The 13,785-nt window shown below is 47.0% G+C and overlaps 1 protein-coding gene across 1 annotated transcript in view; it reads left to right on the top strand.

Annotated features, from left to right (window-relative positions):
* The window catches only part of PM20D1 (peptidase M20 domain containing 1), a 105,546-nt gene that overhangs the window by 68,855 nt on the left and 22,906 nt on the right, over window positions 1–13,785 (top strand). The window lies entirely within an intron of this gene.

The following is a 13,785-nucleotide window of genomic DNA, read 5'->3' as shown; positions in this document are numbered from 1 at the left end:
GTCCCTGTGCTTAAGGCCAATGATAAGTCTTGCTGCTCTATTCTGGATTAGCTGAAGGGGTCGCAGAGTGGAAGAAGGTAGATCGAGGAGGAGGCTGTTGCAATGGTCAAGCGTAGAGAGAACCTGAGCTCGGGAAACATTGAGCTTCCAGCTCGATCAACTGAAGTTCTCTCCGAACTACAGAAGGAGTGAAGTATCCTGAAAAGCTGAAGTAGACCCATGGAACCACCAAAGACGTGCAGGAAGGTTTGGCACCCTGAGCCCTCTTTTGTCCCTTCCGACCCCTGCTTTTGCATCGATCAAAGAAGGCCTGCAAGGGCGCTTCAACCCTTTGGAGTAGTGGGAACAACTACTCTCGGCACCTTCTGATTACCCTCCAAAAGAGCCTCATCAAAAGTGTTCCTGGGCTCACCAGCAAACTGACCAGCTCGAACCCGGGTATCGCACAGGAGCCCAGTTGTCCTGAGTTGACAGTCGAGACTTCGGGAATTTCTAGCTTGTGGTCCTGGGTCCTCTCCCGCCAAATTTCGTAGTCCTAGCTCCTCTAGGTCGTGATTTAGGAGAGTGCGTCACACCGCAAGCATTTGCGGCCCCTGTTTCGCCCTACTGTGGTGACGGTTGTGGTAGGAGCCTTGCCTGCCTGACCCACTGTGCCCAGAGATGTGCTGCACTAGAACTGTCCTCTTTTCTTCATCGTGAGCTGAGAAAAGGCTACTATCCCACCACGGATGATCGTTCCGTCCCGCTGCCGCTGAGAGCCGGAGTGACGTGCAACTGCAGGGGTTGAACCTACATGCGACCGGGACTAGACTGGTAAAGTTTGGTCCGGACTGTGTTAAGGGTTGGTGAGTACTTGCATCACTTACTGGTGGCCCCCTGGCACACCCATTGTTCTTTACGCACGAGAATCCCAAAAAAGATACTCGCCTTAGCTGGGCTAGCCTGCGCTCCCTAGCTATTCCCGAAACTCGAAAGGTCGATCTGCTTGCAAGTGTGGACCTTCCTCGAATAGTGGGACACTGTTCTTCATCACCTCAAGCCCCTTCCTGAACTGCTTCAGCTCCCTGAAGAGAGCCCGCTTTCTCTCATTACGCACGACTGCACGTTTTTTAACGCACTGCTGTACTTTTGAGCACAAGGCTCCCCACTTCGTAGGGCTGGACTGCTCAAGTTAGGGATCGATTCTGAAGAGCTGCCTAATGCTATAGCTGTGTTAACCCATCCTTCTGTTACAGGTTGTGGCTGTGTTTTCCCCTTTATCAAATTAGGCGATTTGTAACTGTATATATGTTAAATAGTGAAAGGAGTGTGTTGTAACTGTTTCATATTACTGTGGTTTATTTGTCTTTATGCCTATAATCTACCATAGATTGGTCTGGCTTGTCCAGAAGGTTCCTCTGTTCCACTAAACTAGGGTGGCCTCCTAAACATCTGCCCACCAGGTCAGAGTTTAGAAATCCATCTTAACACCTGGTCTATAGAATAACGAACAGAATAAAAACGTTACAAATAAACAGCGCTAGTACACGCTGAATTCAGAAGTGAAGGTAATTTTAAATTCAAGTAAAACCACTTTCATGCTGAGTTCTGAAATGAATGGAACTTTAAAAAATAAGCTAAAACAAAGGTATTCTGAAGCTTGATTTAAATGGAACTTTTACATTAAGCCAAAGAGAGGTGTACTGAGTACCAAATTGTGTGTAAGTTACAAACAGCATTAATATACTTTGAAATCAGACGTAACTGAAACCCTGAAGTTAAATCCAATACAGTCAAGATATTCACATGAAAACAAATTCTAAAGAGAGGGGGCGCAAGTGTTCCAAAGAATCCTTAGAAGACAAGGATATTTTTGTGATGGGGAAGGGAACCCTAAGACACGTATTGACTTGAGGACAAAGTCTCAAGGTTCTTTTGTGTTGGAACTGTGTTACTTGGAACCTGGGGACGGGAACCCCGAGTATTGGTTAAAACGGTATCATCTTGAACCTACGAAAAGGTCATTTTGAGACTTTTGTTGGAACTGTTTTTATACTTGTGGAAGGGAGCTGAAAAGAAGCTGCAAGCTGGAAGAAGCTCAGAACTTTATGTTGAACACCGTTTCTTTTGGTTGCTGACACCCACACATTGTATAGATCAGTTGTGAGGGCAAGGATAGGTTTTGGACACCGACAGATTTTTAAGTTGAGCTCTTTGGCTCAGACTTTCCTTAGTTTCATTTAGGTAGGGAAATCCCACCTTAGTATAGGAGAAGTTGGGCCTTTTTCCATCCTGACATTTAAGTTAAGAAAGTGTTTATTTTATTTTTTAACATTGAATCTGTCATCTGTGTCTTGTTTTATGATGCCTTCACAGTATATGTAGGGACCAACTTGAATGAAAAACAGGTTCTTCCCAAACTAAACTATCAGGATAGTCTTGTTGCAGCCTTTGCAAATCCGTTTCCCAGTTTGTACAGATTCAAGTGGGGTTCCGTAACCCCCTACATTTGGCATTGGGGGCTTTTGGGTGGCCAGACCCTTCTTCTCAGTCTGAACTAGTTGCAGTCTTTCCAGGTTCCTGCATCACACAACTGATACTAGTGCAAGGTTCTGTAAGCAGACTGGCCAGCGGTCAGGTAGACTGGGGTGGGGGTCCTAGGAGTCTGCCTGAGCATTCTCTTGAGTCCTCGGCCTTTGACACTCTCATCAGACCATAGTTCCCATTTTGTTCTAATTCCCACCATCTGGTCCTGCCAAGGACCTGGCCTGCCGGAACCTTCCTGCTCTGGATGTTTACATCCCTATGTACATAGCTACCTTCCTGGGTCTCTCCTAAACATCCTGCTTGCGTTAACATTCTGGCAAGTGGAAGGAAAGCTGTCTTCTCTGGGTTATCACCTGCTCGCCCGGATGTGATACCCCTGATCTCCTTACCACTTCCACCTCTAGCTTGTGGGGCTCCTCGTTCCACCTCGCCATACTACTCTCTTGCCCTGATCTTACCTCTGCATTGTCAATTCTGGCCTCTAACATTATACCCTCCTCCGTTCCCTTGGGTACCACGACCACTTCCTGCACCCTGTCTCCTACTGCCCTCTTTTCATGCCTGGGTCCTGCTGTTATTCCCGCCCCCAATCCCAGATCTGACCTTCTTGCAATGGTGCTACATCTTCTGTCACCCCCTTAACTCTCCCCAACTCGTCCTGCTCGTTCTACTTCTCAGTTATGGCTGCCTCCTCTTTCAGCGTCCTAGTTGGCACCACTTTCTTCTGTCTTTTCTCCCTCTATTAATACCTGCTCCTTCAGCTACTTTCTTCCAACCTCGTCCTCTGATCTTCACGACCTCTTCAATCTCTACACTAATGCAACCTCTCCAACCTCATCCAAATGTGAGCCTTCTGCTTCTTCCACCCACACCAGCAACTGGGCCTGGGTGCCCCTCTACTGTGTTCCCTCATCCCCTGGACGGGTATCTCAGTGAGGGTGTGCATCTGTGGCTTGAAAGTAGATGAGGAATGGTATTTGTTACTGTCCCAAAGAGCACATGTAGCTGCTTTGGGCTTAAAGAGTGGGACAAAGGGCCTCATCACGAGTTGGGCTGTATCCCGGCTGGAATGTATTACCGCCAGATCACGGGTTGGGTGTTTACGGTAAATCCCCATTCCCCATTGGATCCATTGGATTCAATGGGGCCTTTTCAGCGCTAATTATGTGGGCTAATAAAGCTGGCGGTAATACAGCCGAAAAGAGGGGATTTTCACATCCAGAGAAAGGCTGCAGGTAAAACAGCCCATTTAGCGCCCAACTCGTGATAGGGCCAACCCTTAAATGCGGCGGTAAAACTGTTACCACCGCATTTAAGGGCTACAGCCCAACTCAAGATGAGGCCCAAAGTCTAAATAGCACATTGCCATCTTGGAAGCCAGTAATTTCTCTGTGCTCTTTCCTGTGCTGAAATCTGCTTTCACAGTGTGGGGATTCAATACTTGAAACACACCGGGTAAGCCTTTCACACCCTTCATTTTACTAAATAGCCTGTGTTCTGAAGAAAACCGGAACATTGTTCCCTTGACAGAGAAACTCTCCACTCTGCCGGTAGACCGTGTCAGGAAACGTGGGGCTTGACAACAGCGCTCAGTGTTTGCAATACAGCGGTTACTGTGGAGACTCACGGGAAGGACTACAGTTCCCAGGCGACTCCACACCGGAATAGTAGGATACTGCGTGGTGCCGCACACAAAGCATCTTCTTAGCGCCAGCGGGGCAGAGAACAAAGACCAATTCATAAGAAGCCTGCCCAGATGCCAAGACCCCGCTCGACAACACCAGTAAGTTCTGTTTGATTATCTGGCGTTTATGTTGTGCCTTGTGTTATTGCCCGTTTTCTATCTCCTGGCAGCTTGCATACTGGACTTCCCATATGACCAAGTGATTTGGATGTTTGCTAACCTTGAACCTGGCCTGTTTCTGACGCTGTATTGCCTGGCTCCCTGGTGATTTGGATGTTTGCTAACCTTGACCCCGGCCTGTTTCTGACGCTGTATTGCCTGGCTCCCATGTGATTTGGATGTTTGCTAACCTTGACCCCGGCCTGTTTCTGACGCTGTATTGCCTGGCTCCCATGTGATTTGAATGTTTGCTAACCTTGACCCTGGCCTGTTTCTAACGCTGTATTGCCTGGCTCCCCGGTGATTTGGATGTTTGCCAACTTTGACCCTGGCCTGTTTCTGACGCTGTATTGCCTGGCTCCCTGGTGATTTGGATGTTTGCTAACCTTGAACCTGGCCTGTTTCTGACGCTGTATTGCCTGGCTCCCTGGTGATTTGGACGTTTGCTAACCTTGAACCTGGCCTGTTTCTGACGCTGTATTGCCTGGCTCCCTGGTGATTTGGATGTTTGCTAACCTTGACCCTGGCCTGTTTCTGAGGCTGTATTGCCTGGCTCCCTGGTGATTTGAATGTTTGCTAACCTTGACCCTGGCCTGTTTCTGAGGCTGTATTGCCTGGCTCCCTGGTGATTTGGATGTTTGCTAACCTTGAACCTGGCCTGTTTCTGACGCTGTATTGCCTGGCTCCCTGGTGATTTGGATGTTTGCTAACCTTGACCCCGGCCTGTTTCTGACGCTGTATTGCCTGGCTCCCATGTGATTTGAATGTTTGCTAACCTTGACCCTGGCCTGTTTCTAACGCTGTATTGCCTGGCTCCCCGGTGATTTGGATGTTTGCCAACTTTGACCCTGGCCTGTTTCTGACGCTGTATTGCCTGGCTCCCTGGTGATTTGGATGTTTGCTAACCTTGAACCTGGCCTGTTTCTGAGGCTGTATTGCCTGGCTCCCTGGTGATTTGGATGTTTGCTAACCTTGAACCTGGCCTGTTTCTGACGCTGTATTGCCTGGCTCCCTGGTGATTTGGATGTTTGCTAACCTTGAACCTGGCCTGTTTCTGACGCTGTATTGCCTGGCTCCCTGGTGATTTGGATGTTTGCTAACCTTGAACCTGGCCTGTTTCTGAGGCTGTATTGCCCTTGCTCCCTGGTGATTTGGATGTTTGCTAACCTTGACCCTGGCCTGTTTCTGACGCTGTATAGCCTGGCTCCCATGTGATTTGGATGTTTGCTAACCTTGACCCTGGCCTGTTTCTGACGCTGTATTGCCTGGCTCCCTGGTGATTTGGATGTTTGCTAACCTTGACCCTGGCCTGTTTCTGAGGCTGTATTGCCTGGCTCCCTGGTGATTTGGATGTTTGCTAACCTTGACCCTGGCCTGTTTCTGACACTGTATTGCCTGGCTCCCTGGTGATTTGGATGTTTGCTAACCTTGACCCTGGCCTGTTTCTGACGCTGTATTGCCTGGCTCCCTGGTGATTTGGATACACTGCTTGTGCGTGGCCCCTTGCTGGCCATTTCCTTGTATTTGTTAGGACACTGTCCTCATTTAATATAGCTGCAACGCAGTTTCTTCAGCTCTTATCTCCAGGGACCTTGCTCCCTCTCAGATTGTGCCCTTGTGCCGTTCAGGGAGGTCTTCTTCCTGTATGACTCCTTCAGGTCATCATCCTACAGGTATGGGTATCCTGTAAACTGGTACAGGTCTGTATAGTGCTTATCAGTATTGCGGGGAATTCTCTGCAAGTGTCCTTACTTCGGGGCCTGTAGCACAATGCTTCTATGACTTTGCTTTCCCTCTGGCACAATCACAAGGGAACAGCACTCTTGCAACATTGGATCCACTGGACTCCCTGGTTCATCAAATGCCTCTTTTAAAGTTTTGAGATGACTTCCCTGACGGTCTGGATGCAGTTTCAGCCAGTGCTTAATTTGTAAAAAAAAATAAGTGCCAGGGCCAAATATTTGTGAGCACACCTGTTACACATAGAGGCGGAGAGTTCCCAGCCCCCTCTTGCTACCACCCACAGCAGCTCACCACAGTGTGGGCATATTTAGAATTAAAGCCGCTACCCCCTGCGGCTCATTATAGGTGCAATAAGCACAAGCAATGTGTGTGTTTTACACATATCAAGCAACATATCGCAACACATCATAACATACTAGTCGTGACTTGAAATAAGAGAACTATTTAACTACTTCTTTAAATGCATCATCATCGTTAGCATTTGACATGCTGACCATCTATCCAGAGAAAAAGACTAACCATGCTGACATGCTGACTATCTATCCAGAGAAAAAGACTAACCATGGCGACTAACCATACTGAAATCTATCCAGAGAAAAAAACTAACCATGCTGACCATCTATCCAGAGAAAAAGACTAACCATGCTGACATGCTGACCATCTATCCAGAGAAAAAGACTAACCATGCTGACCATCTATCCAGAGAAAAAGACTAACCATGCTGACCATCTATCCAGAGAAATAGACTAACCATGCTGACATGCTGACCATCTATCCAGAGAAAAAGACTAACCATGCTGACATGCTGACCATCTATCCAGAGAAAAAGACTAACCATGCTGACATGCTGACCATCTATCCAGAGAAAAAGACTAACCATGCTGACATGCTGACCATCTATCCCGAGAAAAAGACTAACCATGCTAACCAGCTATCCAGATAAATAGATTAACCATGCTGACATGCTGACCATCTATCCAGAGAAAAAGACTAACCATGCTGACATGCTGACCATCTATCCAGAGAAAAAGACTAACCATGCTGACCATCTATCCAGAGAAAAAGACTAACCATGCCGACTAACCATGCTGACATGCTGACCATCTATCGAGAGAAAAAGACCTACCATGCCGACTAACCATGCTGACCATCTATCCAGAGAAAACGACTAACCATGCCGACTAACCATACTCACCATCTATCCAGAGAAAAAGACTAACCATGCTGACTAACCATGCTGACATGCTGACCATCGAGAGAAAAAGACCAACCATGGCAACTAACCATGCTGACCATCTATCCAGAGAAATAGACTAACCACGCTGACATGCTGACCATCTATCCAGAGAAAAATACTAACCATGCCGACTAACCATGCTCACCATCTATCCAGAGAAAAGACTAACCATGCTGACATGCTGACCATCTATCCAGAGAAAAAGACTAACCATGCTGACTAACCATGCAGACATGCTGACCATCTATCCAGAGAAAAAGACTAACCATGCCGACTAACCATGCTGACATGCTGACCATCTATCCAGAGAAAAAGACTAACCATGCGGACATGCTGACCATCTATCCAGAGAAAAAGACTAACCATGCTGACATGCTGACCATCTATCCAGAGAAAAAGACTAACCATGCCGACTAACCATGCTGACATCTATCCAGAGAAAAAGACTAACCATGCCCACTAACCGTGTTGACATGCTGACCATCTATCCAGAGAAAAAGACCAACCATGCCAACTAACCATGCTGCCCATCTATCCAGAGAAATAGACTAACCATGCTGACATGCTGACCATCTATCCAGAGAAAAAGACTAACCATGGCGACTAACCATGCTGACATGCTGACCATCTATCCAGAGAAAAAGACTAACCATGCCGACTAACCATGCTGACATGCTGGCCATCTATCGAGAGAAAAAGACCAACCATGCCAACTAACCATGCTGACCATCTATCCAGAGAAATAGACTAACCATGCTGACCATCTATCCAGAGAAAAACACTAACCACGGCGACTAACCATGCTGACATGCTGACCATCTATCCAGAGAAAAAGACTAACCATGCTGACTAACCATGCTGACCATCTATCCAGAGAAAAAGACTAACCATGCTGACTAACCATGCTGACATGCTGACCATCTATCCAGAGAAAAAGACCAACCATGCCGACTAACCATGCTGACCATCTATCCAGAGAAAAAGACTAACCATGCTGACATGCTGACCATCTATCCCGAGAAAAATACTAACCATGCCGACTAACCATGCTCACCATCTATCCAGAGAAAAAGACTAACCATGCCCACTAACCGTGTTGACATGCTGACCATCTATCCAGAGAAAAAGACCAACCATGCCAACTAACCATGCTGCCCATCTATCCAGAGAAATAGACTAACCATGCTGACATGCTGACCATCTATCCAGAGAAAAAGACTAACCATGGCGACTAACCATGCTGACATGCTGACCATCTATCCAGAGAAAAAGACTAACCATGCCGACTAACCATGCTGACATGCTGGCCATCTATCGAGAGAAAAAGACCAACCATGCCAACTAACCATGCTGACCATCTATCCAGAGAAATAGACTAACCATGCTGACATGCTGACCATCTATCCAGAGAAAAACACTAACCACGGCGACTAACCATGCTGACATGCTGACCATCTATCCAGAGAAAAAGACTAACCATGCTGACTAACCATGCTGACCATCTATCCAGAGAAAAAGACTAACCATGCTGACTAACCATGCTGACATGCTGACCATCTATCCAGAGAAAAAGACCAACCATGCCGACTAACCATGCTGACCATCTATCCAGAGAAAAAGACTAACCATGCTGACATGCTGACCATCTATCCCGAGAAAAATACTAACCATGCCGACTAACCATGCTCACCATCTATCCAGAGAAAAAGACTAACCATGCTGACATGCTGACCATCTATCCAGAGAAAAAGACTAACCATGCTGACTAACCATGCTGACATGCTGACCATCTATCCAGAGAAAAAGACTAACCATGCCGACTAACCATGCTGACCATCTATCGAGAGAAAAAGACCAACCATGCCGACTAACCATGCTGACCATCTATCCAGAGAAAAAGACTAACCATGCTGACTAACCATGCTGTCCATCTATCCAGAGAAAAAGACTAACCATGCTCACATGCTGACCATCTATCCAGAGAAAATGACTAACCATGCTGACTAACCATGCTGACATGCTGACCATCTATCGAGAGAAAAAGACCAACCATGCCAACTAACCATGCTGACCATCTATCCCGAGAAATAGACTAACCATGCTGACATGCTGACCATCTTTCCAGAGAAAAAGACTACCCATGCCGACTAACCATGCTGACCATCTATCCAGAGAAAAAGACTTACCATGCAGACTAACCATGCGGACATGCTGACCATCTATCCAGAGAAAAAGACTAACCATGCCAACTAACCATGCTGACATGCTGACCATCTATCCAGAGAACAAAGACTAACCATGCCGACTAACCATGCGGACATGCTGACCATCTATCCAGAGAAAAAGACTAACCATGCTGACCATCTATCCAGAGAAAAAAAAACTAACCATGCTGACATGCTGACCGTCTATCCAGAGAAAAAGACCAACCATACTGACTAACCATGCTGACCATCTATCCAGAGAAAAAGACTAACCATGCTGACATGCTGACCATCTAGCCAGAGAAAAAGACCAACCATGCCGACTAACCATGCTGACCATCTATCCAGAGAAAAAGACTAACCATACCGACTAACCATGCTGACATCTATCCAGAGAAAAAGACTAACCATGCCGACTAACCATGCTGACATGCTGACCATCTATCCAGACAAAAAGACTAACCATGCTGACCATCTATCCAGGGAAAAAGACTAACCATGCTGACCATCTATCCAGAGAAATAGACTAACCATGCTGACATGCTGACCATCTATCCAGAGAAAAAGACTAACCATGCTGACATGCTGACCATCTATCCAGAGAAAAAGACTAACCATGCCAACTAACCATGCTGACATGCTGACCATCTATCCAGAGAAAAAAGACTAACCATGCCGACTAACCATGCGGACATGCTGACCATCTATCCAGAGAAAAAGACTAACCATGCTGACCATCTATCCAGAGAAAAAAAACTAACCATGCTGACATGCTGACCGTCTATCCAGAGAAAAAGACCAACCATGCTGACTAACCATGCTGACCATCTATCCAGAGAAAAAGACTAACCATGCTGACATGCTGACCATCTAGCCAGAGAAAAAGACCAACCATGCCGACTAACCATGCTGACCATCTATCCAGAGAAAAAGACTAACCATACCGACTAACCATGCTGACATCTATCCAGAGAAAAAGACTAACCATGCCGACTAACCATGCTGACATGCTGACCATCTATCCAGACAAAAAGACTAACCATGCTGACCATCTATCCAGGGAAAAAGACTAACCATGCTGACCACCTATCCAGAGAAATAGACTAACCATGCTGACATGCTGACCATCTATCCAGAGAAAAAGACTAACCATGCTGACATGCTGACCATCTATCCAGAGAAAAAGACTAACCATGCCAACTAACCATGCTGACATGCTGACCATCTATCCAGAGAAAAAAGACTAACCATGCCGACTAACCATGCGGACATGCTGACCATCTATCCAGAGAAAAAGACTAACCATGCTGACCGTCTATCCAGAGAAAAAGACCAACCATGCCGACTAACCATGCTGACCATCTATCCAGGGAAAGAGACTAACCATGCTGACCATCTATCCACAGAAAAATACTAACCACGCCTTTCCTGCTATAGAAAATTGATGAAAACATTTGGAAAAAATCTTTACTGTCCTGATGAACTTCCTGTCAAACACTGCAGCTAAATCCTCCTGCAGAGTTTGGTTCTTATGACAAGCAATTCTCTTTGGCATTGGACTTTGCCCTGGCCTTGGCCACTGGATTGGTGCTGCTGGCTGTTAACTCTCCTCTTTGTCAACCCACAGTCGCAGTCCTGCTGTTATTACAGTAGCTGAGCTGCACCAGTGTCCTGCAGGCTCCTATAGTGGCATGGCCTGCAAAGGCACCCAGCATTGCCTGCCACCTTCCAATTCCCCCGCCCTGCCCAACTGGATCATCTGGTTCATGAATAAGAATGACCCGGCCCATGATGATGTTGTTGCTTGTTGTGACGCTACGATCGACTGACAGCTAAAATAATAAAGTTGCCAAAACACTGCATCATAATCAAACTGAGTCTGAGACAATATGTGCCAGGGCTCAGAAATAAGTGCCAGGGCTGAGCCCTGGCAAACACCCCCACAAATGAAGCACCGGTTTCAGCAATGTTGCAATACACAAATAAAATGTTTCCTACATTTGGGCTGAAGGCCCGTTCAGTTGGGAGGGGATGGGTAATGTATTACCCTACAGAGCCCCACCAGAGTTTTGGGCAGGGGTAGGGCTTGGGGACTAACTAGCCCTAGTGGGCGGGTGGGTTAGGGATGATCCCCAGGATTGGCCTGCAGTGAAGCACTTTGACTGACCTTTGCCATGTGGCAGTGCCCAGGGAAACCTCCCCATGCCACTGCCGGGTCCAACATTCATGGGTATAGGGTGGCACCTAGTCCCCCTGATTCACCACCTTGGTCGTCCCAGAACCAGGCAGGGAACTTTGTCACAGTGGCATGCACTGCTGAGTGACTGGTCCTTCTGGTCAAGACACATCGAAGTAGCAGTCTATCGAAGGGGCCATGCATGTTGTTTCGTCCCTGTGCCAACTTGTAACATAGTCCTGTGGAAATGATATGGTATGATAGGTTATTTATAATGCGCTTAATACCCAGAGGTTTCTAAGCGCGGACCCGGGGATCGAACCTGTGTTGCTCCGTGTCGTCTTGCTTCCACGGTGAGCTCGTTGCCCCTGAGCTATCCTGCCGAGACAAGGGTGGGGTGGACCTGGGAATCCTGCCCACAATACCCGTCCGGCATCACTTGGTCGGTGGTGGTACACGTGGCCCCCTTGATCATCCCACACGTGGCCCCCTTGATCATCCCACACGTGGCCCCCTTGATCATCCCACCCGCTCCTCTCAAGTGCAGGCAAGGGACTTATTCGCACTTTTTTTAAGCCGAATATTGCCGCAAATATATGTGACGACGGTGTGGGTAAAAGTAATAATTAAGGCGGAGGGAGTAGAGGGAGGCTGCGGGGGTCTCCCCCCCCCCGCATATATTTGCGGCCAAATTCAAAAAAAGAAATAATACATTCGAGGAAATCGAATTTGACGAAATACACTTGACAAAATCACATAGAAGCAAAATAACATAGTGTTCTACACTCTTTTAATGATTGTATGAGATCAAATAAATGACTGTGAAATTTTTCAATCAGAATTTGTATGACGCAATGTTTTTTAGGAGACAAAATTAGTGTTGAGGTTGCCCCAGGAATTTGCACACTCCCCCATTTCCTAAAACGCTTCAGTAATATACCACACATATGCCCACAACCATACCCAGAGGAGGGTGCACGTGCACACGTGCGTAAACGCGTACACGCTGACCCTCAGGCACCCAGGCCCACAAGCAGACCAACAAGGTCACGCCCATGTACGTCTGTTTGCCAGTGCGTGTTTGGTGGTGGCGCCGAGGATCAGGAATCCTGACTTGGACGGGATGGGTTCAAGGCTGGCAGTGGACGTCCAGGTCTGCATTGGGACAATGTCTTTGATATTATCAGATCGTGGTTTGTAGCTCTTGTGTGTTGTTGGATGTAATGTTGTGGCTGATGGGGCAGGCTGCATGTTGATGTTGGAGATTTTAGTGGAGGCGAGCCATCCCTGGGCGACTCTACCAGCGACTGGCAGAGATGGGGAGTATAAAGTTGTCGGACCACACAAAGTCGCTGAGTCTGTACAAACAAAACTTTTATTCTTCTCCTTAAAGCAGCCCAACCTCTTCAGAGGGGCAAACAGTTCAGCAGTTTCAAAAGCTAACTTTCTTCTTCTTCTCATTAGATTCTCATTCCTTACTGGAATGCTACCACTGCACTGAACTCTAAATAACCATGTACACATAAATACCACAGCTGTTACACGTGCATGTATCATGGACGTGTTGGTAACATACATAACAGGGAGCTGTAGTTATCCATAGAAACTGATGGCAGACTTCTTGATAGGATGTGAGCCAATGGAGGAGGACCCTACAGTGATGTGGCCTCTTTATGATGTTATTCTGAAAATAAAAATAAAAAAAACACTGGCCCGGGCCCCGCATGCGTCAGCGTTCGTTTTTGGGAGGGCAGCTTAACAACTTCATTTTGGACTGAAAAACGTGAGGAAAAAGGAAACATAAACATTTTATATTCCAGCAACATGTGGCAAATATGATTTCCCTCTGCACTCTCGTCTGCATCTGTCTCCCACCCTTGCTTCTGTCTCCCACCCTTGCTTCTGTCTCCTATCCCTGCTTCTGTCTCCCACCCTTGCTTCTGTCTCCCACCCTTGCTTCTGTCTCCTATCCCTGCTTCTGTCTCCCACCTTTGCTTTTGTCTCCCACCCTTGCTTCTGTCTCCTATCCTTGCTTCTGTCTCCCACCCTTGCTTCT

The sequence above is a fragment of the Ambystoma mexicanum genome, chromosome 13 (assembly GCF_040938575.1).
Source record: "Ambystoma mexicanum isolate Mex_15411 chromosome 13, UKY_AmexF1_1, whole genome shotgun sequence".
NCBI classification, from domain to species: Eukaryota; Metazoa; Chordata; class Amphibia; order Caudata; family Ambystomatidae; genus Ambystoma; species Ambystoma mexicanum.
The sequence above is the reverse complement of the archived record's forward strand: the minus strand, read 5'-3'. Positions and strand labels throughout refer to the sequence as shown.